Source organism: Myotis myotis, unplaced genomic scaffold (assembly GCF_014108235.1).
Source record: "Myotis myotis isolate mMyoMyo1 unplaced genomic scaffold, mMyoMyo1.p scaffold_m19_p_1, whole genome shotgun sequence".
Lineage (NCBI taxonomy): Eukaryota > Metazoa > Chordata > Mammalia > Chiroptera > Vespertilionidae > Myotis > Myotis myotis.
Genome location: NW_023416313.1, coordinates 60,927,164 through 60,953,756, shown reverse-complemented (window position 1 = coordinate 60,953,756; position 26,593 = coordinate 60,927,164).

Below are 26,593 nucleotides of genomic sequence, written 5' to 3'. Positions count from 1 at the left end.
CTTTATCATTTCCTAAAAATTATATGGAATGGAGAAGTCATATTGTTCATTATTCCTTCAAGAGCCTTTATTTTCCTCCAAACTATTGGCCATCTTTGTCTTTAAACATCTTTCATAAGTTATCTTTCTTCTGAACTGACTTTGAAAATGAAAAATTGTACATGATGGAACTCTTCCAAGCTCATTTTGCAATGCCAGTATTACCCTGATACCAAAACGAGACAAGGGTGTCACAGGAAAAGAAAATTATAAGGCAACATCCCTGATGAACATAGATGTAAAAATCCTCAACAAAATATTAACAAACTGAATTCAACAATACATTAAAAGGATCATACACCATCGTGAAGTGGGTTTTATTTTAGGGATTCAAGAATAGTTCAACGTCTGCAAATTAGTCAATGTGATACACCACATTAACAAAATGAAGAATGAAAAACATATGATCATCTCAATAGATGCTGAAAAAGAATTTGACAAAATTCAACATCCATTTATGATAGAAACTCTCAACAAAGCTGGTATAGAGGAAATGTGCCTCAACAAATAAAGGTCAAATATAATAACCACATAGCTAACATTATACTCAATAGTGAGAAGCTGAAAGCTTTTCCTCTAAGATTAGGAACAAAATAAGGATGCCCATTTTCACCACTTTCACTCAACATAGTATTGGGAGTCCTAGCTGAGCAGTTAGGCAAGAAAAAAAATTAAAGACATTCAAATTGGAATGGAAAATGTAAAATTGTCACTATTCACAGATGACATAACATCTTATATAGAAAACTCTAAATAATCAAAAAAACTGTTTGAACTAGTAAATAAACTTTGTAAAGTTCCAGAATACAAGAATCGATAAGTGAAAATTCATTGCATTTCTATACACAACGAAGAATTAGAAAGAAAATTTAAGAAAATAATCCCATTTATAATAGTATCAAAAATACCTAGAAATAAATTTAATCAAAAAGGCAAAAACTTTGTCTAATGAAACCAGAAGACACTAAAGAAAGAAAATACAGAAGACAAATAAATGAAAAGATATTCCTTGCTTGTGTATTAGAAGAATTAATATTGTTAAGATATCCAGACTAGCCAAAGCTATACACAGAGTCAGCACAATCTCTATCAGAATTTCAATGTCATTTTTCACAGAAATAGAACAAACAATCCTAAAATTTGTATAAAAGTATAAAAGACCCCAAATAGCTAAAGCAATCTTGAGAAAGAAGGACAAATCTGGAAGCAGCATGCTCCATGACTTCAATCTATATTATAAAGCTATAGTAATTAAAACAGTATGGAACTGGCATAAAACCAGACACATAGATCATTTAAACAAAATAGAGAGCCAAAAAATAAACCCATGTATATATGATCAATTAATTTATCTCAAAGGAGCTAAGAATATACAATGGGGAAATGACAGTCTCTTCAATAAATGGTGTTAGGCAAATTGGTCAGCTACATACAAAACAATGACACTCAATCACTACTTTACACCATACACAAAAATTAACTAAAAATGGATTAAAGATTTGAACCTGAGACTTGAAACCATATAACTCCTAGAAGACAACATATGCAGTCAGCTTTTTGAGTAGGGTCATGGCAATGATTTTTGTTTTAATCTGACACCAAAAGCAAAAGCAACAAATGCAAAAATAAACAAGTGGAACTACATCAAATTATAATTTTCTGGACAGCAAAGGAAATCATCAACAAAATGAAAAGGCAACCTGAGTGGCAGAAAATATTTTCAAATTATATATCTGATAAAGGATTAATAGCCAAAATATACAGTGAACTCATACAACTCAATAGCTTAGAAATATCTGATTAAAAATGCACAGAAGGTCTGAGTAGACCTTTTTCCAAGAAAGATATACAGATGGACAACAGGTATATGAAAAGATGTTCTATAGCATTAATCATTAGAGAAATGCAAATCAAAACCACAATGAGATATTACCTCACATCTGTTAGAATAGCTGTTATCAAAAAGACAAGAAATAATAACTATTGGCAAGGATGTGGAGAAAAAAGGAACTGTTGTGCACTGTTGGGAATATAAATTGGTGCAGCACCATAAAAAACAGTATGTGGTGAGCTTTGATGCAATAACATAGCAGTTGTCTTAGTTCTGTTGGGATGCTATAACCAAGGCCATAGACCAATGACAGAAATTTTTTTCTCATCGTTCTGGAGCCTGAAAAGTCTGAGATCAGGGTGCCAGCCTGGTTCTGAAAGACCTCTTTCTGGTTCATGACCAGTGCCTTCTAGCTGTGTCCTCATATGGTAGAAGGTCTCTTTGGAATACTAACACCATTCATAAGGGTGGAACTCTGACCAAGCACCTCCAAAAGACCAACCTCCTAGTTCTATCCCACTGGGCTTTAGAATTTCAACATATGAATTTTGAGGTGGGAATAGGGAGGCTGACACAAACATTCAGAACATAGCACAGGTCAAGACTGCAGAAGATATAAAAGACCTTAAAATAAACCCACCATTTCCCAAGAGGTTTAACTGATGCTGGAAGAGGCATGGAATTTTTTATTACCATGTTTACTTTTTTGACTCAATAAATAGTTATTAACTATTTTCTTCACCTTTCTCATATATTGCGGCCATCTTTATGGATAAAAGTCATAGCTAGTAGAATGCCATATCTCTGAAAAGTAACATGGGATTTTGGTGCATCATATATTTCTGGTACTATGTTGAATCATAGGAAGTAAATATTGAACAAAAAATCTGAAGCGATAAACTAAAAGATGAGAGAAATAATAAAAATAACAGTGGTGAGAAAACAACAAAATCTATCATGAAATAACTCAAAAAGTAGTCTTGGATAGAGAGGATTCCTAGATCAATAACATGTAATTATTTATATAGTTATGCTGTGTAATCAACAAAAGTTAAACAAGTGATATAGTAATTATTCTTTTTCTAGAAAATAGATAGAAGTGACAAACTGACAGTCATTCTAAGCATATTGGAGGAGCATATTTACAAACATGATACATGAGAATTATTTCACAATCTATATTAACTGTTAATTTCTCCCCAATATTGTGTTGTTAATATCTACAAAACATTTTCATTTAAAATCAGAGAAATGTAGAATTTAAAATTATCCTAGACATTTAAAAAATTCTATTGAAGATGTTAAACAAACCAAATATTCTTGAGACCAAGATGAGGAAAAAATTATTTCCATTGAGATAGCCATGGATACAAATGACTAGAATTCAATGCAATAAAAAAGGTACATAGGCAACTACTCTCTGCCTTCAAGGAAGTAACAATCCAATAATGGACATATCGCAACCAGTGATTACAATAGTTAACTCTCAGCCCTCACTTTATTGGATTCTGGATTGGAGTGACTTTGTACTGTGTTGACCTAGCTAAACTGGCACTGTTCTTCCCAGAATCCCCTTCCCTGAACAGTTCTGCATTGGGATTGTCAGAAAAGAGGTCTCCATAGGATCTGGAAGAAAGGAATGCGGCATCGGCTTTATTATGTGCGGATGGTTAGTGTAGGGAACCAGCCGCTGCTGCAGCTCACGCTCTTTGTTGAACTGCCACCTCACGTTGCGGGTTTGGAGCAGCAGCTGCGTCTGCAGGTCCCTCAGTTCCTGCTGGAATTCCTCCTTCCTTCTCTCAGAGTGTGCCTATACATGGTGGGACGCTCTATTATAAAAGGTCCTTCTACGTATAATGTGTAATGTTAAAGTTGGAGGTGGAGAGAGACAGGTGTAGGTTCAGATTGTCTTTGGGGGCTCCAGTTTATCCAATCTGTCCCAGCAGATGTTGGTAAAGACTGTCTTTTGGAAGTCTAATTCATTCTGAGGACTCCAGTTTGTCCCAGCTTGTCTTCCCGCTGCCAGTTTATTGATCTCAGTGACTTTAAACCACCAGATGTAGTGGCAATGAAGTTCATAGACTTCTTCTAGCTCCCACAATTGTATAATGTCTAATCCCTTTAATAAATTCCTTAGTCTAATCTCTCATATTAGTTCTGCTCCTCTGATGAAACACACACTTACATGGAAATATTTTGTAGAAATAACCAAAAAAGTACTGAGGATCAGATGTAGATTGTAAAAAAAGGAGAGTAAAAAGTGATAGTTTTAGTCTTTTTTTTTTTTTTATTGAAACATGTCTTTCATTTGGTTTATGGGACACTACAGTTCCATTATTATTCCTCTCTTTCTCTGCATGCTCAGTCTATTTTGCTGGGTTCAACTCACCTTCATGACCTCAACATTTGGACTGTTCCAGGAATCAAGACTTAAACTTCTGTTTTCTGTTATTACGCCCACCACCTTTTTTTTTGGTGACCTCATTTAGGCTCAGAATTTTAGTGCCATCTTAATACTGATTACATCCAGGTTTGTATCTCCAGCTTTAAGCACCTAACTCTTGTCTACCTGCCCACTTGACATCTCTGCTTGTACATGGAAGAATCTCAAGCTAAAATACACTAAGCCTTCTAAATGCCTCTCAAAACCGGTTCTTTATGTAGTCTTCTCAGTCAATGTCATCTCTATTCTTTCAGTTGTTTGCGTTGGAGACCTCTGGGTCATTCTTAGTTTCACTTTTTCTTTTATAATGCACATCTAATGTGTCAGCAATCCCATTGGCTTTATCTTTACATAAATAGAGTGTTCAACTATTTCCACTGCTATGACCTGCTATTTATTTTAACCCACCATCATCATTCACCTAGGACTCAGTGGTCGGCAAACTCATTAGTCAACAGAGCCAAATATCAACAGTACAACGATTAAAATTTCTTCTGAGAGCAAAATTTTTTAAACTTAAACTATATAGGTAGGTACATTGTTATTAACTTAATTAGGGTACTCCTAAGGCTTAGGAAGAGCCACACTCAAGGGGCCAAAGAGCCACATGTGGCTCGCGAGCCGCAGTTTGCTGACCACTGACCTAGGTTATTGTGATAGCCTTCTGATCTATGCAGCTACTTTTGCCCCCTCACAGTCTATTATCAACACAGTAGGCAGGGATATTATGTGAAAATCTGAAAATCAGATAATCTCACTGTTCTGCTCAAAATCCCTCAGAGGCATCCAGTTTCACTGAAAATAAAAGTGGTTAGAACAGTTTACAAATCCTTAATTTCATAACTCCCCTCAGGTACCACCACCACCTATTAGTTGTGGCACCTCCGTCCATAGATTCTCTTGCTGGCTATGCAGGAGACCCTCTTTACATTCTTTCGGACTTTGCTCAAATGTCACTCAGTGAAGCCTTCTCTGACTGCTGTATTTAAAATACTAATGCCACGCCACACAGTGTCAATTACCTTACCTGTTTTCTTTTCCTTAGTGTTTATCTCTGTCTAAAACAATGTCTATTGTATGCATTTATTCTTGCTACATCTTTCATCACTAACATAAAATATAAAAAATAGGGATGTTTCTATTCCCTCCCTTCTCTACATGCCTAGAACAGGCTTTGTGCTTAGTGACCCTCAATAAATATTTGTTATATGAATAATAAATCACTAAAAAAAGCACAATGCCATCTATTCAATGATAGAAGCAAATGCAAGAAGTATAACAGGGGGACAAAAAGGGTTTAAATGCTGTCTTCACTGACTTTTCTGAAAAACAAAACAAATTCTTGACATTTGCACTAACTTTGTAAAGATTTAGTATGGATTTTTTTTTCTAATCAATCTCTATATTTATGAGGCATGTGGTAATTGAGAAATGAGTTCTCACAATGAGTCTAAAAACAGATGGCATTCATTCATTTATTCATTTAGCCACAAATATTTACTGAGTATCTACTATGTTCCAGGAGTTAGATACAAAGGTGAATAATGAGATAGTCACAGACTTTAATTAAACATTGGCAATATTCTAGACAGAGTCTTAAACTATGGAGATGGAGAAATAAAATATATATAGAGCTGAAAATCTAATATGAAAAATGAATAAATAAATAGGCAATTACTAAACTGTGTGGTAAGGGCAAAAATAGATGCAAAATGGGATGTTTTGTATTATATGTCAGAGGTATTAATTTTCCAACCTTAAGGGGTAGATTGTCAGGGAAAGATTCCTATTAGATACTTTATCTGGCCTGAGTTCTAAAAAGTGTGTCTTGCTTAACTATATAAATTTTGTGAGACAGGTGGCAGCAAATAATTATTCCATTGTTGAGTTCAATAAATATTTGTGAATTTGTTAGTATTCAAATAATTTTGTATTTGAGAGTATTATTTTAATAAACATTGAATTTTTAAAAACTTTATACATTGTTAATCTTTATCTTTACGCATTTTATTTTTTATTTTTATAACTAATTTAAAATGAGATTACTAACTCAGAGGTCTTAAATGTCTTGCTAGAAACATATGGAGATAATGGAAAATACTTATGCCATCTATTTATTTGAGAATCTCTGTTCATGAATAATAGCACAGTGGGCGCATATTCCTGAGAATAAAAAAAAAAAAACGAAAAATTACAGTTCTGTAATTTCTCTTTTTTTCTTGAGATTTAATGGATGAAAAAAAGTCAAAATTTAAGAGTCAATTTATAATTTAATTTTTTATTTCGTTGCTGACATTAAAACATTAACTGTTTAGTTTTGAGATTCTATGTTCAATTAAAATGCCTAAATAAAGAAGAGAATGTACTACTGTACAGAAGCATTATATGTTGGAAAAGTTGCTTGAAACCCTGCAGCTACTATCTAGGGGAGATACACATTAGAATAGACTGGAAAAACAACCAGCAAGTTTAAATTAAATCACCATTCTTCCTGACCTCAAATGCTTATTCTAATGTGCATATTTCACTCGATATTTTTATGTCATACATTTTTGAGGCGGTTCTATTTTTATCCATATCCTGCATAAAACGACAGCCTCAAAATATAGGTCAGGGTGTTACTGACTGCTTAGAGCAAGTACACACTTGGGAAATTTCTTTCCCTAAAAATCCCTGTAAAGAGAGAAAGGTGGTTGGAATTTTTGATATTTAGGTATCATTATAAAATCCGTAAAGGTCTATAACTTTTACATATAAACACATATGAACATTTACTGTAAACAATGAAGATCTGCTTAAAAGTTATTTATATTTAATTTTTTAAGATGATGCATTAACATATCTTTTAGAAATACCACACTTTAATAAAATCAGATCATACAGATATATCATTAGAATACCTATAAAAAGCTACTTTTACCTTGTAATTATAAAGTCCATATCAATGCTGCATTATTTGCAATAACATAACTCATCTGCTCTTCTAATTTAGGGCATGAGTGTGATTTTTATGTTACCCATTCAATTTGATATTTTTCTTCTAACAAGGCACATCTGTCTGCTCTGTGTTAATGTTTGATGTTCTCCTAGGAAAAGTAGCCTACAGCCTAGACAATTAATTACCCCCTGAAAAAAAAAAAAAGAAAGCATAAGTGCTGAAGCATATAGAATGTGCTATCATATTAAATATGTATTCATTAACAAAAATAAATGTAAAATGATAGTGGTTTTCAATCTTCAGGGCAATTGTAAGTTATGCCTCAACAGTCTGCATGAATTTATGACCTAAATGTACTATTCCGTACTCTATAAAATCTATAGAGTCATATTAATACACTTAATATTTTTGGGAGACAGCTCTCAGTAAAGGTTTTTTTGTTTTCTTAATGGTTAAAAATTTTAAGGTATTTATATGTATTTAATTTAGGTAACTGCAGGTATTTTTTTCAGAATATATAGCAGTATATGAATATCTCTATAATATTTACCAGAGGAGAGGATTCCTTGACTTAAAAAAAAAAATTAGCAAAGGCTTGTAAAAGTAAACAAAATATTTCTCCTTTGTTTTCTCTACCTTTCTTTAACACCTTCTTCTCTTTCTTCCTCTTGCTACTCCATGTTATTTTATTCTCCTTCTTACCATCCCTCTCACTCCTATTTCTTTCTCTTCTTTATCATAATGACTACCTTCAACTGAGGCCTGACTCACACGGGGAATGCTGGTGTTATTTCCTCAAATGTCTTCATCAAAATGAAGACATTTTGAAGTAAAACCAGCTACAAAATGGACTCCACTCTTACTAATTTTTGATTGAGTTAAGCATGTAACTCCATTTTCAAGAATTAAGCTTCCAGTGATGAGTACATTATTTCCAGCATCTGAAAGCCTACCTCCAAATTCCTGGACCAGTTTCTTATAGGATAATGCACCTGATAGAGCCTCTCAGGGAATGTGTGTGGGCTACACAGCATGCTAATGTCATCACAGAAACGGGGTCACTACTCCTTTCTTCACAGCCTCCTGTAGTCACAAACTACCCTAGCCTTGGTTAAGAGAGAAAAAGTGTGAGTAGACAATGCACATGTCTATTTAAACAGAACAATTTTTAAAAAACCAAAGTTCTGGAGGAAAATATTTTTAAAACTGTTGCTTAAACAGAAGGCATATTTTGTGGAAAATAATTATATAGCTCTTATGTGTAAATAATGAGAACAGATATCAACATAGCAGCTGATTTAATAAGAGGCCATCCTATATAATAAAGAGCTAATATGCAAATAGTCTCACACCCTCACACCCTCATACCCTCACGCCATAACGGCTCAGACACTAACACTGGGGAGAGAGGAATGGGGAAAAGCCAGGCACAAATGAGCTTGTGAGAGAGGAATGGGGACCAGCCATGCTGTGGCCCAGGAGAAGGACAAGCCACCCGCCCCATGGTCCTGGCGCCAGCAGCTGGGGCTGTATCCCAGGAGAGGGACAAGCTACCCAACCCACAGTCCCAGGTACCAGCGGCTGTGCCTGTGGCCCGGGAGAGGGACAAACCACTGCCCCATGGTCCTGGACACCTGTGGCTGTGGCCTGGGCAAAGCTGCCCACCCACAGTCCCCCGCAGCTGCAGCTGGCCTGGGCGAAGCCGGCCCAGGTCCTGGGTGCCTGGGGCCGGCCAGAGGGAGGGAAGCCTGGGTTCCAGGTGCCTGTGACCAGCCGAAGGAGGGAATCCTGGGTCCCAGGTGTGGGGCAAGGCAGAAGCGGTTAGGGGAGATCAGGCCAGCAGGGGAGCAGTTAGGAGTAATCAGGCAGGCAGGCAGAGGTGCTTAGGGGTGATCAGGCAAGCAGGAAGGATGCCTGTGGCTGCAGCCAGAACGAAGCCACCGCCCACGGTCTTCTGCGGCTGCAGCCAGCCTGGGTGAAGCTGGCCCAGGTCCCAGGTGCCTGTAATTGGCTGGAGGTGGGAATCCTGGGTCCTGGGTGCAGGGCGAGGCAGAGGCGATTAGGGGCTATCAAGTCAGCAGGGGAGCAGTTAGGGGCAATCAGACCAGTAGGGGAGCAGTTAGGGGTGATCAGGCAGGCAGGCAGAGGGGCTAGGGGTGGTCCAGCAGTTAGGCAAGCAAGTGGTTAGGAGCCAGAAGTCTTGGATTGTGAGAGGCAGTTGGACATCCTCCGAGGGGTCCTGGATTAGAGAGGGTGCAGGCCAGACTGAGGGACTACCCCCCATGCACAAATTTTGTGCACCAGGCCTCTAGTCTATATATATAAAAGGCTAATATGCTAAGTATCCCTCTGCCCATCCAACCATTGCTATAATGTGCACTGACCACCAGGGGGCAGACACTCAAGGCAGGAGCTTCCCTGACACACACTGGCCATTTACAGAGAAATGGCAGCACAGATCTTGTACCAAGAAAGCAACACTCAGCTTCCCCCAAGTGGGACACAGGCCCCATCACCACCCTGGAGCATCAGCCCACCAAATCACAGCCAATGCTGCAATGGTGCAAAATGTGGCCCACAGTCCAGCCCAGCCCTGAAAGGTGGCTGTGGGCACTGGGTAATGATGTCACGTAGCAATGCCTGACTTTCTCTCTCTAGCGACAGGCCATTTAACAATAAATGGCACCATGGACCTGGCGCCCACAAAGCAACACTCAGCTTCCCCCAAGTGGGACACAGGCCCTGCCACCACCCCAGAGCAACACCCCACCAAATTGCAGCCGACACTGCTGAGACCCCATGGCACCAAAATATGGCCCACAGCCCAGCCCAGCCTGAAAATGGTCGCTGTGGGCTCCGGGCAATGACATCACAGAGCAACCGGCTTCCTCTCCCACATGACTAGCCTCCTTGGAGTTTCTTCAGCCCAGCAACATGACTTGCTATATAGCCAGATGCAAACATTTTACAGTTTAACCAAATGTCTGTGAAGCGTTTGTCCTTGCCTCATCTCATTTGATCCTCACAGAAGTCCTGGAGTAGGTAGATAGGAGACTCAGTGGAATCCTATTTTATTTTCATTAGTCTGAAAACAGAGATTTAGAAAGCTTAGAAACTTGACCCAACTGAAAAGAAGTAAGAAATGGTGGACCTTGAAAATGACTTCAGGTTTTCTCACGGTGCAGAATATAGTCAAACACCGCTGCAGTTAAATATTTTACCCTTTGTTCTTCCTGCATGATCTACAATAATAATCTGCTTTGTGTTGATATTTACTGCTGTGTTGTTGACAATTACCTGAAAGAGAAGTTGGGTTGCCTCACTGGACTGGAAAAAGTTTCCAGTAGCTAACTACATCAGAAAGCAGGTCTAATTAAGTAAGTTTATTCTCTATATATAAAAGGCTAAGTTGACTCGCACATGTGCGATACATATAAAGCACTCGCTGGCACCAATCACATGCATGTGTTTCGATCTGTCATTGTCAATCATGAATTTGGTTGACACTTCTATTATAGAGAAAGGGAAAATAGCGATATTAAAATATTTCCTCTAATTAATTTTCTCTCAACGTGCACAAATTCGTGCACCAGTCCACTAGTTATTAATAGTAGAAAAGGAGGAAAGGAAAGGCCAGACATTGCAGGCATGTTCCTTGCAAAACAGGGTGGAAGGGAACCACATAGGGAAGGTGGACACATGCCTAGTAAAGTTGAGATGACATAGGGAAGGTATTTGTCTGCCAATCACATCTGGAGACAGAGGTGGTTGGCCAGAATGGGCATGGCCACTATAAGTTCATGAAAATTTGGGATACTAACCCTCTGAACAAAGAAGTTTGCTCTCTTGGCACATTATGCTTGTCTCCTGGAATGCAGGGCTCTTTTGTTCCTGCTTTCCTGCTAATGCCCACCTGGCGCACAGCCATGTGGACCCCCACACACAATGGACTGCTGGACTGCAACTAGCCTGATGCTGTACTAGATGTACCTCCAACATAGAAGGGAAACTCTGGACACTGGCTTTGCTTCTAGCTTTACCTAAACTCCAACTGCACTTCTTCTATGACTGGACTAAGGGAAATGGGACTTTGGAAACCCAGGGATATAACTCTACAGAAATAAAGCTTTCTACCATATCACATCCTCCAAGGAAGTCTCAGGAAAATTTATTTTCTCAAAATACTGCAAGAACTCCAACTCCAGTACTCACTGGGGAAGAGAACCCATACTTTATCCAACATCAGAAATATATTTCCAAGTTTTCAAAAAATATTTATTGAACACTTAGGATTTTTTAGTCATTATTCTATAATGAGACTAAAAATAAGAGTGAACAAGGAAGTTAGGATTCTGGCTTTTCTGGAGTTTACATTCCAGTTTGTGGAAGAATGGAGTAGGGCAAGAAAATAGAAATATAACTAATGGATAAACAAATACATTAGATAATTTTATGAAATATTTAATGTTATGAGGATTTGAACCCCATGACACTTATAGCACCTAGAAATGGCATGCACACTTATAGCACATAGAAATGGCATGCAGGGAACAAGATAACAATGTCCTCATTGTCCTGGGACTTAATTCTCCTTGTTCATTCCCCTTTTAAGGGTGTTTAACCGGCAGGACTAACAACATGCCAGGGGAGGATTTGAATGTGCTATAAGTGCATTTTCAAATGTGGTCCACATTTTTAAATGGCCAGTACGCATCATTTTGAGTAGAAATCAAAATGATATGCAGTATGTGATGGGTAACTTCTTTGGTTTGAAATGTCAACAGAGGACTCTTTTTGAATGTTCACTTAAAGTTAAGTCTAAAAGAGAAGAAAGAGCTATAGCTAGCTCAAAGATTCTAAGGTGGGAACAAGTCTACTATATTCTTAAGTAGGAGGAACAGAAACTAGTCCAATGTATCTGGGGATTAGTGGTCTAGGGCCTACCTTTTTCATCTCATAGCACACATAAACTAATTACTAAAATTCTGTGACACACACAAAAATGTTTTTTTTGCCAATATGACAAAAAATAGGTATAATTTTGATTTATTTGCCCTGGACAGCTATTGTTGGGTTGACTATTGTCATTTTCTTAGTTGACAACTCAGGGAGAAGAGGTCAGTGTTCCTAAGTAGTTAGTTATTACAGGTTTTGAAAGTTCTTGCCGTACACTGGTTGAAAATCACCGATCTAGGTGAAGAGTAATTTTTAAACACTTTGTTTTGTGCTTTTATTTGTTTTTCCTTGTCTGGATCATTGACTACTTTCTATTTAATTGACATATTTATTCTTGATGTTAGAAAAAAATCATTTCCTTTTAACCCAAGGTATTTACAATTTCTCAGAAAACGCCCACTGTGTACTCTGACAGCATTAGCAAATTTAAAAACTCAACACAATTTATATGTCAGAGATAGAGAGGTGATTTTTTTTTCCCTGGGTACAAAAGCTAGAAGATATTGTTCCATAGACACTTGAAGAGTTTATGTAAAAACTAATAATTCTCTACCAGTTTCAGTAAGTCTATTTCCGTCTGCAGTCACAAAAATAGGAAATGGGGGAAATGAAGAACACAGAGCTGTAGTATACTCATCCCACAAGCATTCAAATCATTTAACATTGCACTGCTCACTGTACTGAAGCTTTTACTGTGAGGGGTCCCTGAGCAAATCATTTCCATTACTAGTCTGTTCTAATAACCCCTTTGCTGATTCAGCTACCTGAATGTAAATATCATAGAAATGACTGGGAAATGAAAGCCAATTTGAAACAGTGAACATGGATCTAAAAGAAAATGCTTCCTACTTATGCCTTCATTTTCATAACTCTTTGTTTAAAAATCTGCTTATCATAGATAAAATCTTTTGACTCTATTAGAAGCCAATAGAAGAAAAATAATTCCTTTTTTTCGCATGTCATTCTGTTTCTAAATCTCCCTATCTTAAATGACAGCTGTTTCAGCCATACTAACCCAATACATTCAGAAAAGCTTCCATATATATATATATAGACTCCAAATGAAATTTCCACAAATATTAAAATAATCACAGTGAATTCCTTAGCATAACAAGTAGAGTCCTCATTGTTTATTCAGTAGAAGTCTTAGTGGTCTTGAGGTACAAATGAGATCGTGCACTGTTTATTTGTTATACACAGAAGGTGTTTTTCTCTCTGCTCTATATTCTCACTACATATCCAGCCCTCCCCCAGCTCCCAGCAACCTTTTAATACTACTAGCTATTGAATTTAAAGACTGGCCTCCAGGGGAAAAAAATCCTTTGTGTGATCTTTATGATTACAATATTAAAGTAAAAAAGAGACAGAGTAATATAGTTTTTTGAAAATATCTCCAAATAGCATCAGCAATGTACGTTGAAAGTTACTGCATTTATACCTAAAATAAAAGATTATCTTATATATATGATTATTACAAATGACTTTGAAGCTGCCTAATTATATATTTCAAAGCTGCTCTGAATAGGTTTAAAAGGCTATAAAATGCAGAGAAGTAAGCAGCTGCCTTCAGAAAGAATTTGTAATTAACAAATCATCATAGTATTGAGTTGAAATTCCATCACAATTAAAGCCAAAATATTAAAATACATTTTAAAATATAAAGGCTTAAAAAAGAGATGTTCATTATGAAACAGAGTGAATCTGTGGCTATTACAATAAATGAGGAGCACTGAATCATGCCAGAATAAATTGTATCACTGAGAATACAAGTGGAATTTTAAGTGGTTTTTATTATTATTATTTTCCAGTATATATCAGCTTATCCTTTTCCATGCTGGTAGAAATATGTGCAGATTTCTAAAAATCATAGAGTTCCCTTTAATATCAAGATTCTAAACTCTTTTTTGCATTAATGCTAATGGTTTGGTAGAACTTAAATAAGGCCTGTTTAACAATCGATGACATCTTGTTTGGTTCCTAGAAGGCATGTGTAAAAGCCAAGGTGGATGTCACCCTGTGAAGACAGCTCAGTATATGTGCGTGGGGGTGTGTGGGTGTGTGTGGAGAAGGCACCAATTATCTGCATTTGACTCACTTTTTGCCTTCAGCAAAACATAATGAGAGCTATTTATAATGGTGGTAATATTAATAGTTTCCATAAATTTCTATTTTTGCATTTATTTATTTCTAAATAGTAAAGTGTGTGTTTTTCGCCACTTAGAATTTGCTTTACAGAATTTATAATCTAGCATAAATAAGCACTGTAAAGGAAAACAATCATTTCTTCCAGAAGTTTTTGTCCCTTTTTCCCAGAGAGAGGCTTCGGAAGTTACTAGTGCTAAAAATTGAGAAACCATAGTGGGAGTATGCATGTTAGTTAAAACAGGGTGCTTAATTCAGAAAAAGATCTAACATATGCTATTCCATTAAATCTTCACAACAGGCAGGTATAAAATACGTTTGCCTCTGCTTCGTAAATAAAAAACTGAGGTTCAAAGAAGTTAAGAAATACAGGGTGAGCAAAAGTAGGCTTACAATTGTTCATAAGGAAAATAATCACTAGTAGATAATAATACAAGAATAAACTCCGTGTTTCATGTACTCACAACTGTAAACCTATTGTTGTCCCACCCCCTATATAGAAGCAAGATTCAAATTCAGAAGATATAGCATTTTGCTAAACTTGAATGGGCCTCAAGGAAAGTTAAAGTTAGATCAGTTAAAGAGAGGTGAAAGGGAAGCATCTCAGATGAAACAGGTTGGTTCTCGGCATTGTCAGTTGATAATATTTATCATTTTGTGGATGAAAAAGGGGCCATATACTAAACCTGACAAGCTCAGGGAGGCCTGCATGGTGGGCCTTACAAACTCAGAGTCCAAAAGTTACCACCTAGGAAGGTCTGAGCATAAAAATGTCTAAGAGCAGGTTGTGGTGGATAGTCATGTCCTAGACCAGTAGCTAACAAGACAAAGGTCAATCTTTACTTTGAGTGAGCCTGTCTCTTGTCTTGTTGCATCCAAGATAACATAGTAATGTCAAAGTAATCTCCTTTCCAGAGCCCTCAGGGCACACCCAATTTACCAGGGCAGGAGGCCACAGAAACACGCATTGTTATCTTGTTCCCTGCATGCCATTTCTATGTGTTGTAAGTGTCAATTGTTAACTACCCTGTACCCACCAATGTAAAATAAGTATATGTCTCTCCATTTTACTTTTTATCCAATCCCAGAGATTTTTTCACTTTGCTTACTCCCATCCCCTTAATCTACCACCAATGGATTTCACTGAAACCCTGTTTGTATCTCCTCCTGTGATGGCAATGTATAAAATAAGGTGCAAAACTGCCACTCTCTGGAGCATTTTTTCAAGTAGTTGAGATTTTGTTTCCCAACAATTGTCATCACTTTGGCTCAAATAAATTCATAACAGTTCTCTACAGGTTTGGACATTTCTAATATTGACAATTTCAATCATGCTGTAGTGAAATTATATAAAAATACAAAGACCAAAAATTTTATTAGCAATGTGACTGTTAGCAACCAAATGTCCTTTAGGAAGCATTTATTAACTCTACTGGTTCCAGTTTTCATTTTCTGATTAAATCAGTGTCACTGTTAAATATATCATGGAGCTCTTGTTTTTTTAGTATTGTAATTAATGAAAAATGTGTGTATAACTTAAGTATTAAGTAAGAAAGTAGTTTAAATATACATTTTAAAAAAACAAACAATGGAAACCTGCTTTTTCAGTCTTCCTTTAAATTAGGAAAGAATAAACTTAACGATAACCTTTTCTTTCCCCCACTGGTCTCAACCTCAGGAAATGAGGGCTTTGTTAAGAAGAATGGTAATTGTAGAGCCTCAGTCAGTCCTGGAAACTGCTCTGCTTCTATTATGACCCTTCCCGCTCTTTTCAGCAGTGAAAACAGAGCATGGGAAAAGTGGCCTTGAATACTGTATCTGGCTGTCCTTATTGGAAATATTTGCCAAACTTGACAAATTTTGCAAAACTGTAAGGTTGAGTATATTGAACGGGGTGTGTGGGGTGGGGGGGGGGGGGGAGGGATAGTGATTTCAGAGCAGATAATAATGTTTTTCAGATCTCAGTCTGTTCCCTTATCTCCCTCTAGCCCCATCTTGCACTGCCAGGCCCATTCGAGATCACAATACTTTTCTTTGTTTTCTGTGCCCTTGGCATGCTCTCTCTCTCTTTTAATCACTATCAAGACATCTGCTTTTACATGGTCCTGTAAAACATCATAGTTTCCTCCTATTTTTAACTTCCTTAACATTTCCTCTTGCTTTCTCATACGTGGTGTGAAAAAACTACATTAATGACATCATTCATCTGAGCTAAGCACAATACAAAATAGGGATCCTGGTCAAAGGAGCAAGAGAAGTTATAGGTTGTTTTTTACAGAGGTCTTATAACCTAATGGTTTCTAGAATGTGTGATACCCCCTCCCCCACTATTGTGCACTGTTGCATTGCCTGGTGGGAAAGTCACAGACCACCAGCTTTAATGTTAACTCTACCCTTCCCCATCCTCTATTGGTCCCACATTATGCTCACTCTAACCTAACCTTCTTTCAAATAAGAACACACAATTATTACTCTGTATAAAAATGTAACCTAGATTTTTGAAGAATCATATCTATTTGCTAGAGCTACTCTTGAACTCTGTTTTAAATGAATACTGAAAATCAGTGTTGATGGTGCTGAGAACTGCACCAGACATTAGACCAATAGAATTAGACCAGACCTTGGTTCAGCAACTTCAGTACAGATAGTTGAGTTCTAAGAAAGAATTCAGAGCCAAGACTCAAACTAGAAGAGAAAGTTTATTTAGAAAGTCACAGAGGTAGGAAAAGTTATTCAGCTAGGTGTGGCTCAGGAAATAACTTACAGAGGCCAAAGAAGGGCTCTTGGAGCTTACGACAGAAAAAGATATAGATAACATGCCTGAAGTAAAGAAGAGCGGGAGGGAAAAGGCATGGGTATGCTCCAAAAGGGAGACAGAGAGCACACTGGGTCCTCCGTCCTAAGGGCTTTTAAGGGTGGATGGGGGTCCCAGAGGGAGGCTATCAATAGAATATTCATCAGTTTTCCAGGTATGTCCTATCAGGTTGATAGGTTGATGTAACCTACACATTTGCCCAATTGAAAAGACCTGACATCACTCTAATGACTCATTCTTTTTGATATTCTATACCCAACTGTTTACTAAGAGCTACTAACTCTCTTTTTAGTGTATTTTCTCTGAATATTATAATTTCTATTTAATCTCTCTTTAATATATTTGTTGCTTTCAAGTTTTATGGCAATTACCTTAGTTTAGTCTACCATTACTGCTAGCATAAATTGCTGACACATTTTCCTAACTCATTCTCACAGCAGTCTACTTCCCAATCCAATCCATCCTCCATTCTCTAGCTTATTTGGTTTTATAAAATACAAATCTAATCACATCATTCCCTGATTTGATTAAAACCCTTTAAAGGCTTCCCATCAAAATACAGTCTAAAGTCCAAACTTCTCAGGATGGCTTAGAAGACCTTTATAGTTGGCCTCTGATTGATACTGTAGCTTCATTGTTCATTGCTCTCCCAATAGTTTCTACTTTCTATCCTCATTCTACCAATTTATAATCCCACCAACTACTTAACTCTCTTCATTCCAAGCCTTTGCACATCTTGCTCTCTCAGCCTTAAAACCTTGCCACCATCTTGTCCCATCCTCCTATTCGACTCTACTACACTTCACTACACACTGCTAAACATACACACACAACTACCACCTCTGGCTAGCTCCAATTTTGCTTTAGATCACCATGTACCATATCCAGAGGCATCTCTCTCTCTCTTCTATGTGAGGTTAGATGTTCCTTCTCTATACTCTAAATGTATCCCATGTACTATCCTTAATATACTCTTGACATTTCCAGTTGTCTCTTTTATCCTCCCCATTAGAAAATACGCTTCTTGAGAGCAGGAACTGTGCTTTCTCTTCTTTGAATTTTAGAATTTGGTTTGTTCTCAGAACACAGTAAATGTTCTATAAATACATGTTAAATAAATATCTGATGTTGATATCTGCATGTTCCTGAGATGGAGGTTTGGCATGAAGTGGCTAAAATTCTTTTCTGACCCACTTTCATATTTTGATGACCACAGCTTCCCTATGCCTAAGGGTTTAAGGACAAGAGTTTGAGAAGAGTGAAATCTGCCCTAACTTGTTTTGCTCAGTGGATAGAGCATTGGCCTGTTGACTGAAGGGTCCCAGGTTCGATTCCAATAAGGGCACATGCCCAGGTTGAGGGCTCAATCACCAGTAGGGGGTGTGCAGGAGGCAGCCTATCAATGTCTCTCATCATTGATGTTTCTATCTCTCTGTCCCTCTCCCTTCCTCTCTGAAATCAATTAAAAAATATTTTTAAAAAGAAGAGTGAAACCTACTCAAAATAATACTCAGAAACTTTTCTGGATTTCTTAGATTAAACTATGTATCTTTATTCTGCATATATTTAATTTGTGCTTCAATAATGTCCTGGGCATATCTCTGACACTGTGCTTCTAAATTGCATTACATAAATCTTTTCATAGTTCTGCTGGCTCATGAGACTGAGAATTTTTTTTAAAAATGACAGTTTGTTATTCATCTTTATATTTCTAGTGACTATCTTTATGCCTGGTGCATATTTGATGATCAATAAATTTTTGTTGAAAGAACATTTTTTATGAAGCTGGAGGCAATTTTTTTCTGTTTAGTATATAATGAAGTGTGACAGAAGTTTCAGGCTTATAGAAAGAAAAGAAAAAAGTGTAAAACAAGTTTGGTTATATTGGGCAATCTGTTAAAGATGACTAAAAGGATGACTATATAGCAGCATAATATTACCCGGCTTTGCATTATTTTCTATTCATATTATGTGTGTAAATCTTATCTTCTAAAAATATATAAGTAATTATTGCAATAATCTCCTAACTTGTCTCCCTGCTATGTCTTTGAAAGTTTATTCACAAGAAAGCATGAAAAGCAAGCATTTTAAAGGTAGAACAAGTAATATCAGTCTTCTCCTCAAGACTCTGCAGTGGGTTCCCAATGATGAACAAGTTCTGCCATATCCCAACCCTCTCACATCTCTGACTTCATTCATCCCTTCTCGTCCCAGCCTTCTAGCTCACTCTGCTCCACCACATTGATCCCTCAGGGCATTTGTCCTTGGAGTGTCCTGGTGCCTGGAATGCTACTCCTTTAGAAATCACATGCCTTTCTCACTCACTCACCTCCTCCAGGTCTTTACTCAAAGGACACTTTTTCAATGACCATGTTTGAATTACCACCAGTCCCCGAGACCCTCCTCCATACACATGCACTTTCCATACCCTCTTGCCTCTTTTACTTACCATTTACCACAATCTAACATATTAAATTTTACTTATCTTCCTTATTGTTGTCTCATCATGAGGAAAGAGATTTCAGGGTTTTGTTTTTCCTTTTATTTTACACTGTTATGAATTCCAGAACTAAAGCAGTGTCTGGAATTTGATAGACATTAAAAAAAAAATTGTCAAAGCACTGAAAAATGAATACTTGAGAGAAGATACATTTTATTTTTATAAAAATAAAGTATTCAATACTGACTGAGGGGTATAACACCTTCTATATGCCAAACTACTAAATGGCCTTTTGAAAGAAAGAATTTTCTTTGTAGTAGTGTTAATCCTAAAGATTGCCTCTGTTGAATAAATATGGACATTCCCTCTATAAAGTGGATTTCCAATGTCGACCACCAGAGGATCAAGACTGTTCATAGTCAGGTATATGTTTTTAAAGCTTCTTCATAGATTAAAATATGCACCTAAGAACTTTACATAAAGAGCACCAGTATTGTGAATTTGTTTTTGACCAACAAACAATGAGTCATGCTAAAGACTAACATGTAAGTCAATGCCAAGCAATGATGAATGCCTTCGTAAACTTAATCTGTTTCCCAAGACACTAAATGATTTCCCAGTTTATCATAGATTTCATGTGTGACGTGAGAATCAGCTGTGACCGCCGCATCATTAGATAAAGGGCCACAAACTGACAGGAGACAAACCGATTTGGGTGACTTCTAAAGATAGGGAAAAGAAAGACTTAACTCATACTCTGGCCCAACTACCCTTCTGACCAGAGGTAAAGACAAAAAAATTGTAATTGGGCGAAGCATGATTAGAATTCTTAAAATAGTCAAAAGATTTTGTTTTGTTTTGAAAATGAAGGGTAAGCGAAAACATATAGGTGGGGAGGGTCTGAGTCAAGCCCACAGGTCTTCATTCCTGTGTGAAGCTTCTTTTTTTTGTTTTGTTTATTATACAGTCTCAATAATGAAAACAAGATGCGCATTCCTTTCAAATACCTAATCTCACCCTGTGACCTCAATCTGGTAAATAACCAAATGCTCTACCCTCAACCAAATAAATGCAAACCTTTTTAGGACAAATATGCCTTTGAGTCAGGAAGACCTTTAACATTACTATGCAGAGTTATTTGATGCCTGCACAGCTGAATATTAGTCATCATTGCAATAGATTAACCCTGGCCCTGCTCCTTCAGATAATGGCAACGTTGAAGTGATCTGTTCCAACACTTTGATAAACCCCTTGGTTTATCTCAACCCCCTAGACAGTCAGAATATTGCTTGGATCACATATATAGTTAATAGTGGTGTTATTTTCTAGGCTCAGAGATACCACAGAACAGAAAAATGCTATGCTTAGCTGCACAGAACACTTTTTTAGTGTGGTATATGGCACTGATTTTTATATTTTTGTGTCAGATATAAGGATATCTCTTTGGGAATTTTTATTTTTCTCCTTAAATATTACTATTTTTATTTAAACTATAATTGTATTTCCTTTATATCTATTTGTTTATTTATTTTATTTTTGAGAGTCTAAAGTTAGTTTTCTGGAATCTACCTGAATTTCAGAAATATTATAGTAACTGAAATGTGTTGAGCCAACAAAAAAATCATATTTATACAGAGAAAAAAATCCTTCAAAATATAAAATCACTTTCAGTTAAGAAAGTGTCATTTTTTCAGTACTGGAAAATGTATTTCTTTATTCTGTTCCTTAACGGAGCATTTATGGATAATCACCATCCTCATATATCATCCATCTACTGCTCTGACCTGCTGTAATCCCGATTATGATTGGGACTACATGTCATTTTGAATAAAATAAAATGCTCAACTATGCCAGCGGACCTGGAAAGTATTCTCCCAATTTAAAACCCTGTATAAGAAATATGTCTAATAATACTTTCAGGAAAATCCTGCATATTACTTTAGTGAATTTTTTGATTATCTGAAAAAAGGCAGCAATAGGCTGGAATCTATTGATCTTCTGGGCTCTTTAAATTGATAGAGAATGAGGCAAATATTTTTGAAGAAATGAAAGGTTGAAGAAAATAGTCTGCTCCTCTATGGATCAACTCTCAATGAGGTTGAGGTTGCAGATATAAATAATAAAGATTTCTGTGGATTTGGTGTTAATCTAATTTTCTTTACTGAGATCACATACCTTCAAGTATTAAAGAGGGAGCACCACAAAACATTTTCTGTGCTATCAAACTATGCATGTAAACTGAAATCGACGCTTTAAAAAATATATAAAAGTTGCACCTGTTTACCTTGCCTTCCAAGTCTCTCCTTTCAATTGCTTGTGTCTATTGCTGAATAAGATATATACCTTTATTATGATGACTAATAGCAACAGCCCAAATTTTCTTTCGTATTGAAATATTAATCCTTGACATGTGCTCTAATTTTGTTGGTATGAACATAGGAATCTATATTGTTTCCCAACATTTCCAATTTGATATGATCTGCTTTCTTGCTTGTGGCTTCTAGCCCTTTTAATACAAATTCTGGCAAAGAAGGAAAGTGTAACACTATCCAGATGGCTTTCTAAGCAGATATTTTTGGGTGTGTAAATACGAAGGTCATTCATCTATAACAGACGGGTGACTTTTTGTTTTCTCACCCGAGGACATTTTCATTGATTTTTAGAGAGAGAGGGAGAAAGGGAGAGAGAGAGAGAGAGAAGAAAGAAACATTGATTAGTTGCCTCCCACCAGCACTCCAACCAGGCCAGGCAGGAATGGAACCGCAACCTAGGTATGTGCCCTGACCAGGAATCTAATCTGCCACCTTTCCATGTACAGAGGACAATCCTACTGACTGAGCCACACCAGCCAGGGCTACAAATGGGTGACTTTGGCATTCTGTTTGAGGGTGAGTCCAGCAGCTTATTTCAAGTTCTTGCTTCAGGAATTTAGAGTACTTTTAGAGCATAAAAGGAAGCTTTAATATTCCTTGAAAGACAGCTTTGGTGAGACTATTCTGCTCATTACAGTGGTATTAAGTAATCTCCATGATTTGTTCCTACAATTCATTTAAAAACAAAATATATTGGTTTTATGTCAATATTTGCTTCTGTGAAATATTTGCTTCCATTTTGTAGCTTACCTCCTTCAGAATTCCATCCTTAGTATTCATAAAAGGTATCAGATAGTGATGTCCATTTCCTGACACTCCATGAAATCCATAAATCATTTCTGACACAAATTTGCCCTCAAATTAATGCCTTTTTTCCTTCATGTGGATTTTGATCAATAGCAATATAGAGAAAAAAACTCTCCAATATACTTTGTGTTTGTGATGCACAATTAACCTGTAAATTACACTGAGATCTGAAAAGATAAAATACTTGCTAATTTTCTCCATCAGTAATAAAATCATGCTGTTTCGTGTATCGCTACAAGCAAACCATGCACTATAGCATTTCATTAATGTCATTTAAATATTGTTTTAAAATTTGCAGTGGGCAGAGTTTATTTGTTATTTGGGATAGCACAGTAACAATTATTAGGCATATTCTTTATTAGTGCTTTAAATAGTCTTAGTACAATTCTGTATTCAATAAGAAAAATACATTTCGCTAAGTCTCAGTAATTTTCCCCCACTTTATTTTCTTATTTTAAATAACAAAGATAAAAATTATAAATAATATTGCTAAAGTTAATTGAGCATTGTTCCAGCATTTTCTCAATTAATTCATTTATTTTGCTTTAAAATGAGGGCTGGCAATAATTTCCTGGATACGAAAACAAAATCGAAGGCATATTAGACATCCTTTTGCTGGAGCCCAGATTGAGTGTCTGCATGTGATATTTTGTGTGCTGGCCCTTTAAGAAGGTTCTTGGCTTTCCAGCAGTCTCCCATCTCTCTGGCAGACAGAGTCCCTGCTGATTCTCATAGTCAAATGTTATGTGGGCTCCTCTTCCTGGCACTGTTCTCTGGACTGGGGTGCCAGACCTGGGGCTGAGACCCCGCCCTCCTCAGGAGAGACCTCTGGAGCTGAGATGTCTCTGTTTTCTCAACCACTGCACATGGGTGCAGCGCCAGCCTGTTTCCCATCTCTGCCCTTTCTACCAGTCTCAACGTGGCTCCCTCTGTGTATCCTTAGTTATAAGATTTCTGTTTAGCGGGTCTTCAGATGGCTATCCAGGCTATTGTTCTGTAATTGAGTTGTAATTCCAATATGGTCCTGGGAGGAGGTGAGTCTAACTTCCATCTCTGCTGCCGTCTTGCACCCCTGCTTGTGAGCGCACTTAACACCATCGAAGTGTACACTTACAAATGGTTACAAGGGTAAGTTTTATGACATATAGATTTCACCACGATATTAAAGAGTGAAAATCAGAACAAAACATAGTCATTAGAAGAACAAAAGTTCAAAACATAGTCATTAGACAGTGGTTCTCAACCTTCTGGCCCTTTAAATACAGTTCCTCATGTTGTGACCCAACCATAAAATTATTTTCGTTGCTACTTCATAACTGTAATGTTGCTACTGTTATGAATCATAATGTAAATATCTGATATGCAGGATGGTCTTAGGCGACCCCTGTGAAAGGGTTGTTCAACCACCAAAGGGGTCGCGACCCACAGGTTGAGAACCGCTGCATTAGAAAAAACAGAAGTTCAATTGTTCAGAGATAATATTTTGAACTTGGTTTTTTATTTATTATCTATTGATGATTTTGAGCACCTGGTATATTTTCAGCACCAACATTTCCCCACAGCTGGATAATGTGTGAGATGGCACACAGATCCATCCTTAGAGATGAAAATTGCCCTTAGTTGCTGGGAATCTTGGGGGCTGACAGGTCTCAGTTCCCAGCCCTCTCAGAAATTCTCTTCAGCTGGGGAGCTGCCTGTTCAACGTCACATCCCCTTCTCCAGGAAAGCCTCTGTCTAATGAGCAGTCGAATGAGGAATACAAAGACCTGTCTCCTTGCCATAAGTGGGACAACTTGAAAGGGCTGCCTTCAGAGCTCCATGTCGGGTCAGCTGAAGTCTTTGCTGAAACTGCAGCCCAACTTCTCCCTCTGATGAATCTTGCCTCATCCTCTGCCCTTCCATAGATGTTGATTCTAGCACTCCCTACTAACCTTCTTTCATGATAATTTCCACCTCAGAGTAACTATTCATTGAGGAAAAGAGAATACCTAAGCATTTCTTAGTCATTGGACACAAAATCTTTGTTGACATCAAGTCCTGTGGAACAAAGTGTCAGGAAATCCCCCCCTTGGAAAAGGGGCACATAGGGTCAGGTATTAAATGGAGTCTTGGCCCTGATCTGACCCTACAATGGCAGCCTAAGTTCATCAACCCATCCAGTAATGTTCTCATTACCTCCTTATACACTTGAAGTGGACATTTTTGGTAATAAGCATAGCCTGTGCATTGTTCTCCTTGCCTGAGTCCTGCCGTAGTGTGGAAAGTTGACCAGGGCCTCTGGAATTGATATGCCAGTCAAGATTGTATGTCAAACAAATACACTGAATGAGCAATGGCAGAGGTTAGTTCCCCTAAAGGAGGCAAGCTAGTGGTCCTGACCTAAATTTAAGTCACAAGTCTGGCCCCTACAATAGCAAAATGTTTCCTGAAGGATGACAGTCAACTATTGCAAACTCAATTAAGAAGTAACCCTCATTGAGGTTGCTATGCTAGACATGGTATCTTTGCTGGCAAGATAAATACAGCCTTGGTTTATGGTACAAAGCCTTTGATCCAGAAAAGGTGTTCTTTCTCACCCTTCTCAGGAAAAGGGAACTGGAACAATTAGCATTAATTGGAAGTTACAATATTATACATTGCAGTCTTGCCCCGGAGCTATGTTAATGCTTTCTCCTTCTGTCAAAGAAATCTGGATTGGCTGCACATCAGGAGGAACATCCTGCTGGCACATTACACTGATGACATCATGCTAATAGAACCAAATAAACAAGAATGGCATGCGTGTTGGAGATTTTAGTAAGACAGATGTGCTTTAAGGGGTGAGAAGTAAACTCAACAAAATTTCAGGGGCCTGCTGGAGCCTCAAAATTTTAAAGGTCTTGTTGTCTGAGGAATGCTGGCCAAACCTATTCAAAGAACAGAACAAATTATTGCACCTGACATCTCCCACCACAGAGGAGGAAGGACAACATCTGGTAAGGCTTTTTAGGTTTTGGAGGCAGCATATGCCACACCTAGGAATATGGTTACTCTCTGGCTCTTATACTAGATGACCAGAGAAGCTGCCAACTGTGATTAGAGCACAGAACAGGACTCCAGAGCAGATTCAGGCTGAAGTGCGGGTATCATGGCTGCTTAGGACACATGACCCAGTAGACCCTAAGATACTGTAGGTATCTGAGCTGAGAAAAGATAAGATGTCAGGTTTATGGCAAGCCTAATAGGATAATCAGTGTACATTCCAGAACCATATTCAGAGGAGAATGGTTGCCGTTTTGAAAAGCAGTTCCTGGTGAGTTTTTGGATCTAGATAAAGATGGAGTGCCTGACTATGGGGGGAGGAGGGGGAGGGGGTGAGGAGGACATATGTAATACTTCAATAATGAAGATTTTAAATTAAAAAAGGGGAAAAAAGGTTAAGTGGTCAAATACATTTTAAGGAAGGGAAATAACATATAAATACTGTGATATGCTTAGCAAATTTGCTTATAACTAAAATGCTTTATTTGCATACGATGTATGTGTGATCCTTGGTGTGCAGGACCATTTGATTCAGTAACATATACCTACTTGTGACTCGGCGAATGAAATTCACGCACATTAAAGGGGATTAATTTGAGGAAACATTTTAATATTGCTACTTGCCCTTTCTCTATAATACAAGTGTCAGAAGTGAAATAAAATTAGTAAAGTGTATATGAAAATCTTCCTCCTGTCAGAGTCTGGGATGCGCCATGGGAACCAGAGTCAAGTCCCTGCCCACCCACGTGCACCTCGAAATCGTGTGAGACCCAGACCTGGCTGGCCCCA